The sequence below is a fragment of the Hipposideros armiger genome, unplaced genomic scaffold (genome assembly GCF_001890085.2).
Source record: "Hipposideros armiger isolate ML-2016 unplaced genomic scaffold, ASM189008v1 scaffold_153, whole genome shotgun sequence".
Taxonomy (NCBI): Eukaryota; Metazoa; Chordata; class Mammalia; order Chiroptera; family Hipposideridae; genus Hipposideros; species Hipposideros armiger.
Window position 1 is genome coordinate 2,319,765 of NW_017731503.1, and position 15,153 is coordinate 2,334,917.

A 15,153-nucleotide genomic window follows, 5' to 3' on the forward strand; every position below is an offset into this window, starting at 1 on the left:
AAGTAGGTACACAACTCCCACTTTATTCACGTGTGTCTAATTTTTGCCACTGCTAAAAAATATGTGACAAAATAGAAGTCAGTATATTGTGTTTTAGTTCCTCAGTAGAAAACAGTTTCAGGAGGGCATACACTAGATACCTAGTGCTCACAGATAGAAGCAATTTATTTCAGTCTGCAAGTATGTCTGTGATGTACTTAGCTGAGCACTAGGCACTAAAGAGAGGAAAAGCAAAAGATGTGTCTTCCCTCAAAGTGCTTATCCTCTGGGATGAGAAATATGATCTGTACACATGTGGGGTATATTGGTTTTCTATGGCTGGTAGCAAATTATCACAAACTGAGTGGCTAAAAACATCACCAATTTATTATATCACAATTTCTGTGAGAAGTTTGGGCATAACTTAAAAAGATTTCTCTGCTCAGAGACTCACAAGACTGTAGTCAATGTGTTGGCTAGGCTCATTTTCATCTGGAGGGTAGACTGGGGAAAAAGCCATTTCCAACTTCCTTAAGTTGTTGGCAGAATTAATTTCTTAGCAACTGTAGAATTTATGGCAGCTTGGTTCTTCAAAGTCAGCCATGGAGAGAGAGAGAGAGAGAGAGAGAGAGAGTCTCTGCTGCTTCAAATCTCTAACTTCAGAGATGGCCTATGCTCTCTTTTAAAGGGCTCTCCTAACTAGGTCAGGCCCACCCAAGACAACCTCTCTTTCAATTAAGCTAAAGTCAACTCATTGGGGGTCCTGCTTACACCTGAAAAATATCTTTGCCTATTCTGTATTGTATTGATTTGAAGCAAGTGACAGATTCTGTTCACACTCAAGGGGAGGGGATTACATAAGGGCATTATTGGGTGTCACCCTAGGATGTGTTTGCTCCCTACAGCGAACACTAAACACAAGCAATGACAATACAAGTACCTTGGTACAGACAACAAATCTAAGCAGAAAGAACGCACAGGAACTGAAGGAGCACAGAGAAAAAAGGTGATCCCTGCATGGGGGTAGCTCATTTATTCAGCAGAATTCACTGTGCACTTGCCATGTACCATGCCCTGTGTTAAGCTCTGGGGCGGAAGTAAATGGTGAATGGCAAGTGCAGTAGGTTACTCTTCAAGACATACAATGTTCAGTTGTAGGAGACTGCAGAAATCTGTTGGATGTATTTGTCCAAAAAATAAATACTAAAGAAATAGATGATAATAAATGTTTACTTATAGCCATGAGTTCATTATATCTTGCTGTTGAGGTACAGTACACACACACACATACACATCAACAAAGCAATATGAGTTTGACTGAATATAGCAATCCACAAATATATCTCCTGACACAAAATTGTGATTGCTTATTCTGCCTTCTTTTTTTGTGTGAGGGAGGTGGAAAATTGTAGTGATCAAGGCCAGGGCTTCATGATCTTGCTATTGAGTCTATTCAGCTAATGCGTGTAGTAAACAGAAACTTCTCAGAGCAGTCAGTGCATTTAACATGTCACTTACAGTTTGTTTGAATCTTTTTCTATTTATTACCTTATTGGACCTGAATACCAGCCCTATCACCTACACAGAATAAAGCTCCACTCCCACTTTACAGAGGAATTCTTTGTTCAGGATTAGATAAGCAGGATAGCGGGAAGAAGGGGGGAGAGGCCTAAACTTCAGGACTTGTCGCTCAAAATCCAAAGTTTTCTTTTTTTTTTAACTGAGCCATCCTGCCACCTGTTAGCAGCGCAGCGGCAGCTCAGCTTGGGTTGGGAATCGAACCAGCGACCCTGTTGCTCAGAGCTCACACTCTTGAGTGAGTTCTTAACCAACTGAGCCACTCGGCTGGCCCTTAAACTTTTCTATATGATACTTAGGACTTTAACAGTAAAGAAGTAAGATGGAAGAAAAAAAATATAGAGAACAAAAGTATCCAGGTTCTCCAGTTCTACCTTGTAATGTAAGATTTCCCCTACATTCTGTGTTTGGTGGGTCTTTTTTTACCTTATTTCTTTTTAAGCCCCAAATCATGAAGGCTGGAGTTCTTTATGGAGTCAGAGTATTTATACTCAAGAGTTTATGAAAATAAAAGTCTTTGTCCCTAAAAAGTGCCCTCCGGCTCACCACTTCCTGCAAATTGATTCTTTGTGCCCCTAAGTTCCTTGATCTCTCTCTTGAGAGTGCAATGAAGCTTACTGTTTTCACAATGATTGTGATGATGTGAACATCTGCCCATTGGGAATGAGACTCAAATCACCAAATCATTTCATATAGTCTATTGCAGAATTTACAGATACGATATTAAATTTTAGGACACTGCTGTCTGCTTGCTCAAATCCACTTTAGGATGTGTGCAATTCATCCAGTTTTGCCCCAGATTTTATGCTCTTGCTATTATTCAGGCAACATTAGGCCAAATGTTTCATCCGTTTTTCATTTTGTAGCCTTGCTGTCTGCATCCAGGTTTTACAAAGTATACCTGCTTGGTCACCTAAAGCTGCTGCACCTGTCAGTGGGAGAACATGTTGGACACGAACTCTTGAGAGAAATGGGCATTTGTTTCATATAGGTACCTAACAAGTTCATTGTAAAGGCCTGCTCAGGATTCTATTGCCATGTTTGTTTGTTTTCTGCAAGTGAAATTCAAAGATTAAACAATAGTGTCATATCTGGCTGAAGCTGATAGCTTCAAACCAAACTAGTTATGGGGATTTGATTATGGGGAAATGGAATTCATGATTCCACAAGTTGTTTATATACCACCTAATATGCAATTTTTTCTGTCTTCAATCATTTGTATCTCATTTCACAAACACATTAAAGATATACCAACCCTTACATCCAACCAATTTAGGTAGATTGTTTCTCCAAAAGTCTTTTATTAAATTAAAATTGTTGTAGTGTCTCATTATTAATATGTTATAGCACAAGCATAATAAGCCTTTTATTTTACACTGTAAGTACATTAGACTAGTAATCTGAGTCCTTGAAATTTAATTGCCAGCTTTATTACTAACTAGCTGTGTGACATTAAGGAAGTCATGCAGCCTCTTTAGGCCTTGGTTTTCTAGTTTTTTACACAAGGCTATAGTGATGAAAAATCAAGATAGTGTATGAAAAAATACTGTACAGAAAATGACGTCCACTGGATAGTAGTTATTAGTAGTAGTGGCAAATGTTGGTAACTTGGTTGGGGTTGCTATTTAAGTTCATCATATGGTAAAACTTTTGTAAATGATGTTCACTCCATAGTGTGAATATGGACGTTCTTACATTACCATTGTTTCATTTGAACTTCAGTGTTATGTTGTTTTCTAATGAGGTTAGGATGTTTAACAGTTATTAGGTGTAAATGAAATGGGCCAAATTTTTCAAAGATTCTTAGTGATTTTTTTTGACATGGTCATGTATTTGTATCTTTATTTTTATTACCCTTTTATCATAGAAACAAAATGACACAAATACATAGCTTATTGAATTATTATCACAAAATGGGTACCCCTATAACTTCCACCCAGGTCAAGAAACAGAACTTTGCCAGACATCCCAAAGGGTCCCCAAGTGTCCCTCCCTCAAAAACCAATCCTATTACAGAAATGACTTCCCTTGATTCTTTATGGTTCTTTAGTATTGTCTTGTTTTTTCTTAGTTCTAACTTAATATCTCTTTACTCTTTTCTTTTTTAAAAAAGATTTTATTGGGGAATTGGGGGAAGGGAACAGCGTTAGGGAATCGGGGAAGGGGAACAGACAAGTTGCTGTCCTTTTGTTCTTCAGTCTAGTTGTGGAGGACGTTGCTTCACTGGCCCATGTTGGAATTATCATTGCGCTCTTCCCGGGTGAGGCAGATCAGTCGCCAGCCTCTGCACAGCAGCTCACACCAGCTGCCAGCCGCTCGTGGTAGCTTATAGGAGCCCACTGCAGCCCCACTGCAACCTACACCATCGCCGGTGACTCACGCAGCCCAGCTCCAGGTCGAGCTGTTGTTCACCACCTTAGGTGTAGAAGGCGCAGTGTCACTGGCCCTCATGTGAGATCCGAACCAGAGCCCTGCTGCTCAGAGCTGGTGCCACAAGCCAACTCTTAACCAACGCGCCACTCGGCCGGCCCCCAAACATTATTTTTTAACTTGTACAGAGCTTTTAACAAAAACAGCCAAAGAAAATGTTAAGCTTCATTTGCGTACCTTGGCCTCTAAGAGCTGTGCCTGCTCCCACAGAACAGTCAAGTGGCCAGGGCTACCCATGTGTAGGTCCCTCGGTACCTGGGGCCCAGCCAGGTAGAAACCTTCCCACCATCACTTCGGGCTGGCTCAGCGGCCTCAGCAGGGAGGGGAGAAGTGCCTTCTGGAATCCACGCAGAGGCGCTAATCAGCCTGCAACCCCGATACTCAATCCCACCACGTGGGGGGCAGTGGGCTCTCAGAACACTTCTGGACTTCCTGTCTGTACTGCTGCACCGACCATTTATTCATGCTGATTAAATCAAATCAAAGTCCTAAACCTTCGTCCAGACCGCAATGAAATAATGAGAACAGTATCAAGCCCAATAAAGCGAAATGCTGAAATCTCAAATAATCCTCAGACCTCAAAGGACATTTAAGCGCTTTTATCAGAATGCCATCTTGCTTTTCTGAGTCAGTTTGAAAGCGTCTCTCTCCTTGTAGAGCGACGGTCCTCTTGCAGTTTAATTGTTCACACCAGTCAGTGACGTCACAAAAGGCCAACGGCTCCAGTTTGTCCCAGAGTGATGGCAACCTCGTTCAGTCTTCTGGTTGCCTGGCTCCTTCTCTCGCTAGCCTGTCAGCTTCCTCGTTGCCTACAAATCCTGAATGGCCAGGAACATGCATCCACTGGATGTCCATGCCCTGGACGAGTTTCTCCAGCCCCACGAAGTCCTCTTTGTTGATCACCTCCTTCCCGGCGCTTGTTCTCCACCCATTCTTCTTCCAACCTTGAACCCAGTTGGTGATCCCGTTGATGGTAAACATACTGTCTGTGTATAGAACCAGCTTCTTGATGTTTTGAGCCCTTGCCTGTTCGATGGCTTTGCAGGATGAATTTCTGCTGTTTGGTTGGTTTGTCGCCCAGGAAGTCTAATACCTATGTTTAGAGGATGGCCGGGGCCCCAGTAAACACCGATTCCTGCTCGCGCCCTCCTCCGCCCATTACTGCAGCAGCAGCCATCAGTGTAGACGACGACATATTCTCCCATGTAAGAGAAGGCGTCCTTGCCAGCGGGCGAGGCTGCCTCCGTGCTCTGTTTCACGTGCTTTGCACACGGCTCTGCATTCTCATCCCCTTCCACCAGGGGCTCACGGAGTCGCTTGCTGCCTTTTACTTGTGATTCTTGTACACGTTGATCTTTCTGTCCTTCTGAACCACCAGGGCTCCCGGCGTTTCTGACAAAGGCCCAGGCTTCCTCCTCGGTGGCAAACTTCCTAAATCTGGCAGCAGGAAACCGGTCCACCTGTGCTCTGCATTCGTCCCAGCTCAAAAAGACCCCGGCCTTGCGGCCTCTCCTCACGGCGTAGAACATGCCGGCCCCCCCGCAGCCGAGGCTGCTGCAGTGCACGGCGGCCAAGGCGACTCTGTGTGCCGCGCCCAGAAGCCTGGGCATGTTCAGTGGCAGGCGCCTGCGCGCATCTCGCCTCCCAACTCCGCGCCGCCATCACAGGGACCCTCTTAGTGATTTTTTTTAATGAGCATTATATGCTATTAGATTCTACTCCCTAACAAGTAGGATGCAAAATGAGGAACAAGATATTGATTTGTTTTGCTTGCAAGGCTATTATGCATCCATATGCATTCTCAAAACATGCTCTATCTCAATCTATATCATATGTGCAAAACTCGAGTACCGGTGGCACCAAAACATTTGAGTTATTCTTTACTAAAATTATTCTCTCTAATGGCAAAAAATGTGGCTCTTGAAGTAGCCACAAAATAACTCAGGGCAAACACGATGGCTTAAAAACGTGACTACTTTATTAGTGATAGTGTTACCTTAGGCAGAAAGAACAAGGCTGCAGTGAGAGAGGGAGTAGGAAAGGAAGGAGGAGGTGAGGTCATGCTGAGGAATGCAGCTACCAGACTGGCCAGAACTGGATTCTGGTGGCCTAGAGCAAATCCTGAATGCTGTCTTGCCCCTCAAAGTAAACTTTAGCTAATTATAATGGATTATAATATTATTAGCATGGCAGCCAAAAAAATCTCCACCTCCTGTGTTGCCATAACAGTTTCGACAAGGGCCAAATAAGAACAAAAATTCCTCCTCCCGATAGGAAGGATTGGTTAGCAAAGACTGGCCCTACGATGCCACTCCTGAATATTTCCCACCCTCATTTGAATAAAATCTCAAGCCTCTTATTTCTTCATGGCAGTTGTCCTTTTTTCCTGGCCTGCCCACACCCATTATTTTGGGAGTGTACTCTTTTCCTTTAATAAATCCAATGCTTGCTTGGTTTTGTTCACGTGGCTTAATTGTGTACATCCTGGAATTTCTTCCTGCAATGATTCAAGAAGCCTCATTCTCTGGTATCAATAGTAGTGATTAATTATATGGTGAACAGAAGACAGTGTTTTGCAAAATAAATGCCCATGCAATTTTCACTACCTGAGTTCTGTGTTGCAGAAAGGTTACGGAGTTTCAGCATTGTGTTCTCTTTGAATTGTGGGCCTAGTATCACCAGTTTTTCAAGAAAATGTTGAACAAAAAAGCAGCTTAGCTTTGTCTTCCTACTGTCATTAAAAGAATATCTGCTTCTCTTCCCCCTACCTGTATCCATGTGAGTCTCACCATATCAAGGGACATTATCTGTATTTGTGATGCCTTTATGATGTAGGTGTCTATGTTTTTTCTTTTTCCACTTTTTATTTCATGTAGCATAGTAAAGTAAATTTAGACTTCTATGGAGAGTACATCTTATAAATAAAATAATGTCTCATATCTGCATACACATTTCTTTATGTTAGTGTCTAATGATTTTGTTTTGAACCATGGGTGTGTTGTCTATTCACAGAGCCAGAGAATATGGCAAAAATCCAACCTCCTCCACATTCCTGTTTAATATGCAAAACCAATTCTTCTCTATCCTACTCTTTCCCGACTTCTCCTCCTCGTGTCTCTTCCATCCTCATAATGGTTTTAAGAATTGGTGTAATTTCATTAACTAGAGATTATGCAAATTCATATAGAAAGTTTCTTTTTATAGCCTAGATAATGTGAATGAGAGACACTTTCTCACTGTAAACTAACCTGTAATGACAGAAAATGTCATTCGTGTCACTGACAGCTTTTTATGCAAGTTTTAGCAACACTTGTCCTACTGAATCTAGCTTGTTTACTAGTAATAATGTGATATACCTTCATAAATACCTTTTGGTAGAAGTTGAATGGAGGAGGTGGTTGGTATTGGAAGTAAGCCATAACTCCCTTTCAGGAACTTCCTTTACTTAAGCCCCATGCAGGTTGGCTCCACTCTGTTATGTATTAAGTGACAGAACAGTGCCTATTGCTATGGTGTGTTTTACATGCCAATGAGTTGGCTCCAACTCCTTGTGACCCTTTGAATGAGTGATGTCCACAATGTCTTGTCCTCAACAACCTTGCTCAGCTCCTGTAGACCCATGCCTATGGTTTCTTTCATGGAGTCAATCCATGTCATTTTTGGTATTCTCTTTTCCTGCTGCCTTCTGTTTTCCCCAGCATTATTGTCTTTTTCAAAGAACACTGCCTTCTCATGATGTGCCTGAAGAAAGCAGCTTCAGTTTTGTCATTTTTGCCTCCAGCAATGTTTCAGGGTTAATTTGCTCTAGAACCCACTTGTTTATCTTTCTGGTGGTCCAGGGTATCTGCAGAGCACTCCTCCAGCACCGCATTTATACAAATTCATATTGATTCAGTACAGAATTAAAGCCACACAGGAAAGGACCTTTTCTCTGTTATTTACTCAGTGAAGTATAATTTGGAAGGTTGCTATCACACCTTAGGTGCATTCTTAGTCCAATGGATGGAGTCAATGAATTAAGTTTACAAATGTTCATGGAGTGTCTACTATGTGCTAGATACTCTGTTAGGTACTCTGCCAGGTACAAAGCAATAATTTTGACATTTCAAGTGTTAACTTTATATTGTTTAGATTTTTAGTGCAATACAGATTCAGATAAGAGAAACAGTGCAGACTATAGTGTTTATGAATGCTTTTGTAAAGGAATTGAAACACTAGTGCTTGAGGAAACTATAATCTGGAGAGTTTGAGAAAAGGAGTGAAAATACTACATTTGGGCAGAGTGATATAATCAAAGGCTCAGACTTTATTTCATAGGCAAGAAAAAATATTTGAGGAGTTGAAGTAGGTAAGTGACATGATACAATGGTACAGTAGTCTCCCCCGTATCTATGGCGGATATGTTTAAAAACCCCAAATGGATGCCTGAAACTGCAGATAGTATTGAACCATATTTATATTTATACTTTTCTTATACTTTTATACTTATACTTTATATATAATGTTTTTTTCCTGTACAGTTGGCTCTTGAGCAACATGATAGTTTAAGGGCACTGTCCCCTGTCCAGTTGAAAATTGGTATATAACTTTCAACTCCCCCAAAGCTTAACTACTAACAGCTTACTGTTGATTGAAAGTGTTACTGATAACATAAACAGTCAATTCATACATATTTTGTATTGTATGTCTTATATACTGTATTCTTACAATAAAGTAAGCTAGAGATAAGAAAATGTTATTAAGATAATCATAAGAAAGAGAAAATACACTTACGATATTTATTTTTAAAAATCTGCATGTAAGTGGACCTGCACAGTTCAAACTCAGGTTGTTCAGGTTCAACTATGCATACATACCTGTGATAAAGTTTATTTTATAAATTAGGCAGAGTAAAAGATTAACAACAATAATTAGTAATATAATATAATATTTTTAACAATATACTATAATAAAAGTTGTGTGAATGTGGTCTCTATCTCTCTAAAATGTATCATTTACTGTACTCACTATTCTAGTGATGATGTGAGATGATAAAATGCCTACGTGATGAGATGAAGTGAGGTGAATGATGTAGGCATTGTGAAGTAGTGTTAGGTTACACTGTAACTGTTACAGTGACCCTGGATCTTTTGAGCCATTATAATGTCGATGGTTGGGAAAATTTGGTATTTTCAGACTGAGGTTGACAGTGGGTAACTGAAACCATGGGAAGTGAAACCTTAGATAAATGGTGACTACTGTATTATGGGAGGGGTTGAAAGGAGCTTCAGAGGGTGGGGATTTATCATTTAGAAGAGTATCACAATAGACTATGTCTATACATTCCATAAACAAATAACCAGTTTAGGCTTTGTGTACACATATGTTTGAAATCAGTCAAAGAACTAGTTGTTTGAAATTAATTGACTTGGAACTGTTGTGAAAACAACGGGTTTGATTGAATTCAGTTGTTTTTGTTCAAGTCAGCTCATTATTATAGAAGCACTATGTGTTAATTACACTCAGGAAAAAATCACTTAAACTTGTTGATTCATGGCTTACAGGCAAATCAGCTTGTAGATTACCTCAAAAGTTGCCGTTTCAGTTGGAAGTTTCAGTGCTGTGTCAATATAGCCTTTTAAGAGTTGCATAGATATTGGCAAGTAGTGCTAAGATATGTTAGAATTACTAAATGTTAAGAAACAGACAAGTTATCATCCATAGCAAAATAAATCCTTGAGTAAAGAAGTGACAAAAACCCAAATGGTATACTTATTTTATTATTTTTTAATTACCATTGACATATAATATTATATTAGTTTCAAGTGTACAACATAGTGATTAGAAATTTATTGGGTTGTTGGAAATGTCATGCCATATTTTTTCTGTTTTTTGTTGCAAAAATGTGTCATGACTTTTTCGACAACTCAATATATAACTTAACGAAGTAATCACCCTGGTAAGTCTAGTGCCATATGGTATACCTACTAAATTATTTTTAGTGGTTTAGAATTTACTAACTTACAAATTAAAATTTACAGAATGGAGAATGGATTAGAAGAAAAAAATGACCAAAGTGCACTTTTATTTTATATATTATATTTAAAATTGTTCAAATTGGAGAATATGCTATTTTTAGGAAATAGGCTTTTCTAAAGAGGGGTTCATTTGTCAAAACCATATTCCAAAGGGTTAGTACCAGGCTAAACATTAAAAATAAGTCATGAATATTTCTGAAACACTTATTTTCCTGAAGAAACACCAACTGCTCTATCCTTAATGCTATCCTGGGACATCTTTATTTTTGCTTCTCATAGCCAACCTAAATATAATAGTTATGTCAATCTCCCCTAGGCATAGTCAAGGCTGAGTAAGTTATCTGATTGTAACAACCTGTGGCAAGGGTTACTCACTGGCTAACGGCACCCATCCTAGTATGAGTGGGGCAATATGAGGCAAGAAAGACCCTTTGAGAAAAGAAGCACTTCCTTTGTGGTAGTTCCTGCCCAGCAACCACATACTGCCTACTAGTGATTTCTTTCCAGCTTCCAATTTATACCTATATCAGTAATACAGTAGACAGAGAGACTAGAAGCAGGAATGCCCTTAAGACATCATCAGCACAGCCCAGGAAAGAGTTGATGGTGGTCCGAATTAAACTAGTGGCAGTGGGAATAGTAAGAGATAGACATATGGTAGAGACAATATGACAGTTGAGTTTTCAAACTTCAGTAACTCTGGGAAGATAAAATGTTAAGAGTGAGAGGGAAGGTCAAAATGACTCCAAAGTTGCAATCTTCGGCTACTAGAAGTGTGGGTACCAGTAAATGGAGTAGGTCTATAATAGGGAAGGATGTTCCATTGTGGACATGTTGTTTTTGAGGTGGCCAAGGGGGTGATAGTCAACTGACTGTTGGGATTGTGATATTGGGCGTTAGGTAAGAGCTTGGAGTTGGAGATGTAGTTATGGGAGTCATCAGTATCTCCAGAATTTAGGTGTTCATTGAAGCTATTGCTATGGATACAATTACCAATGGAGGTAATATAGAGATCAAACAAAACAAAATGGACTGAGGAAGAAACTTGAGGTGCTGGTGGAGAAAGAGTAGTCAACGTAAGAGTTAGTGAAGGAATAGTCAGAGAGTTAGAATGATAATGAGAATAATTTTAGTGTTTTGGAGTCTAAAGGAAAAGACAGAATCAAGAGGTGTCAGGGTGGTCAGTCCTATCAAATATTGCAGAAAAGTCGAAGAAGCTGAAGACTGAAAAAAGGCATTTGGATTTGGCATATTGGTGACCCTTTTTTAAAAATAATTTTGTATTTTCAGTTTTAGCTGTACAACCTTCTTAAGGAGCAATTTCAGTTGAGTATAAAGAGCAGATACCAGATTACTGAGGAAGGAGAAGTAGGAAATACAGAGATTATATATATATATATATATATATATATATATATATATATATATATGCCAAAAACGTGTATGCAAGCGGGCACTTTGGTCACGTTGCTCAAGCATTAGTTCATCGTAATTAAAACTGTACAGACACTGATGGTAACCACTTTGAGCACCTCTTGTAATTACAGAAGTCAAATGTGACTTGTATTCATCTTTTGTTATCGGTATACAAGGTCTGACAATTCAGTTTATAAACTTGTTGCAATGATGAGATCTGCTCCTCAACCGAAGCTACCTGAGTGGACTGGGTGGGAGATTAGAAAAGAAAGACAGAGACAAAAGCTGGGATCGGGAGGTCCACTGACCGCTGATGGCTGAGCAATGGCAATGTTTATTTTTTGCAGAAAGCTTATGTAGTAGCATGCAGCTGCAGAGAGCTGTAAGCTGCTGCAGGGGTCTGTTTATCAGGTTAGACACTAGTAAGTTACATCCTGTTATGCATGTCTCTAAGTGCACAAGCAGGTTACATTTTGTTATGCAATTTGCAGAAGCTCCTGCGGCTTCAGCTATTCTTTTCTCTTCTTGGATCAGTGGGGGTGGAACGGTCCCTGAACTGTTCCACAGGATGTGAGGACCCTGTTAGCTCACAGCCTGCTCCCCACATTGCAGTGATGTTGCTAATCATTTTTTATATCAGAGGGATTATTCATTATGAATTTGTACCAACTGGAGAAAGTGTTAACCAAATTTACTATTTGGAAGTGCTGAAAAGGCTGCATGAAATGGTCAGACGACTTGAACTTTTCACCAAAAATCCATGGCTCCTGCAGTCAATGCACTAGCTCACATGGCACTGTCTGTGAGGGAGTTTTTAGCCAGTAAACAGATAACTGTATTAAAACACCCTCCCTACTCACCTGATCTAGTCCCCAATGACTTCTTTCTTGACCTGAAGATAAAGGAACTATTGAAAGGAAGACATTTTCATGACATTCAGGACATCAAGGGTAATACGATGAAAACTCTGATGGTCTTTCCAGAAAAAGAGTTCCAAAATTGCTTTGAAAGGTGGACTAGGCACCGGCATCGGTGCATAGCTTCAGAGGTGAGTACAGTCAAAGGTGACTGTAGTGATATTCAGCAATGAGGTATGTAGACCTTTTTCTAGGATGAGTTCATGAACTTAATTGTCCAAACTCATATATTGAGTATTACAATTTTAATATATTTTTTTCCTTTCTTAAAATGTGTATACATTTTTGGCACCCTCTGTGTATGATGGGTCACACATCAGTGATAGGAAATCTATTAATAAAATAAAAAGATATGAAAATTGCCTTAAATTTATGAATTTAAATTCTGACAGTGCACAAATGCTTCATTAGGTGGTATCCTCAGTCCATGTGCTTATCCCCCATTAATCCAGGGTAGTACTGTGAAATCATTTCAACAGCCAATATAATTTTCACCACCAAAATAGAGAGCTGGAGAGGTGAAGTCAAAGAAGCCATTCCCTTACTGAGTCTTTTTCCGAGTTCCTCTGGATCTCACATTACATAGTAGGCACTCACCAACTGTTAGTTGAATTGAATTGAATCCCTTGATAATCTCTATCTTAACACACTGATTTTCTTAGGGAAAAACAACCAAATAAAAGCTTTTCCACTGGCCAGGGTCCATACATGCTTACCATGTCTTTTGGAAAAGGAGAAATTGACATTTTAATTCTTCCCTGCCAGTGTTTGTATTGGGCTTGTAGTGAAATGCCCCTGGTTTCTTTGTCTGTTTTTCAAAGCAATTTTAATAACTAGGGACTTAATGTATATTAGTGAATGCTCTTAACACGAACTTCCAGAAACTCCCTCACCTAAATTCATACACACACACACACACACACACACACTCACACACACACACACACACACACACACTGCTTTAAAGTCTATTGTGAAATGAAGGATGTTCTGTCAGGAACTGAGAATGATGTAGAGTTTTGTTTCATTAAACATTTGTTGTGATTCCTCAGACAAAACATTGCTGACATTATTTCATTCGATTGGTTTATTATCCAGACTTAAGCATCTGCATCAAATTTACTTAACCTTGTTATTATCATTAGAATTACTTGTTAACTTACAAGTTCTAAAGTTTTGTGGTGTATAAATTTTATACCACTAATGATTTTGGATGTTTTTCTATCATTAAGATTTTTTACATCAGGTTAGATATTAATACATGGAAAAACTTTGTGGGAGACCTGTTAAACTCTGAAAAGTGAGGAAGAGAGACAGAGAAACTAAGGGAATTGTGTTAATTTTCTAAAAGTCTATTAATGATTTAAATAATTATCTCTCTGATATAGGGTATAAGGTATTGTAATGAGATAGGGTTGCTGGCCTTGGTAACTTATCTTTAAACAATTATTTAGTCACCTCATGTCATTTTGGTATACGATGGAGTATAAATAAGTAAACTTTATTTTGGATGTCCTTGACTGTAAATTGAAAAAAAGAACATAGCTTAGAGTGATTTTAACAATACAGAGATTTGTTTTCTCACATAGCAAGAACTCTTAAGGTAGGGTTGGTCACTTCTGTGGTTTAAAGACATCATTTTATTCCCTGCCCTTCTATCCACAGAATGTATGGTAGTTTTTGTTCCTCATAATATAAATATGGCTGCAACAGTTCTGGGCATCACATCCTCATACTACAATGCAGAAAAGGGCAGAAAAATAATTATTTCTTATAACTCTTTAAGTGCTAAGAAATCTTTCTCACCCTTTTACCCCAAGAAACCTTTCCCTCACACCCTATTGGTCAAAATTGGGTTACATAAATATTTCTTAGCCAAAGAGAATTGAATTACCATGATCCACTTACACTAATTCATACTGACACTCTGTGGTTTAGTCTGGGTCTGGGCCTGCAGTTTCAGCTGGGACTAGGGCTAGGGCAGTGGGTAGACTCTTTCTTTTTAGCAGCTTTATTGAAATATAACTCACATACAATAAAATTCACCGATTTAGTGTGTATAATTCAGTGGCTTTTGGTCTTTTCATAGAGTTGTGCAACAGTTATCACAGTCAATTTTAAAACATTTTCATCACCCCTAAAGGAAATCTCATAGTAGTCACTCTCTATTCTTTCTTCTCCCCAGCCCCTAGCAATCACTAGTCGAAGTTCTGTATAAGGATTTGCCTATTCTGGAGATTTCATATAAATGGAAGCATACATCATGTGGCCTTTTATGACTGCTTTCTTTCACTTAGCTTAAGGTTTTCAAAGTACATCCATGTTGTACTATGTATCAACACATCTTTTCTTTTGATGGCTTTATAATATTCCATTTATGGGTATACCACATTTTGTTTATCTATTTGGGTTGTTTCTCCTTTTTGGCTGTTATGCAAATGTTGTTATGAACATTTATGTACAAGTATTTGTGTGAATATATGTTTTCACTTTTGTTAAATATATACCTAGTATATATGGGTCATGTGAAAACTCTGTGTTTCCAAACTCTGTTCCATTGATCTATATGTCTGTTTTTATGCCAGTACCATACTGTTTTGGTTACCCTACCCTTGTAGTATGATTTGATGTTGAGTAGCGTGATACCCCTGACTTTGTTCTTATTTCTCAGGATTGTTGTGGCTATTCAAGGACTTTTATGATTCCATATCAATTTTCGGATTATATTTTCTATTTCTGTAAAAAAATGCCTTTGGTAGTTTGATAGGAATTGCATTGAATCTATATACATATTGCTTTTGACAATATTGACATTT

The 15,153-nt window shown here is 39.0% G+C and overlaps 1 pseudogene; it reads right to left on the bottom strand.

Moving 5' to 3' along the window:
* Positions 1–4,420: 4,420 nt before the first annotated feature.
* LOC109387315 (ribonuclease H1 pseudogene) lies at positions 4,421–5,597 on the bottom strand (annotated as a pseudogene).
* Between the last annotated feature and the right edge of the window lie 9,556 nt (positions 5,598–15,153).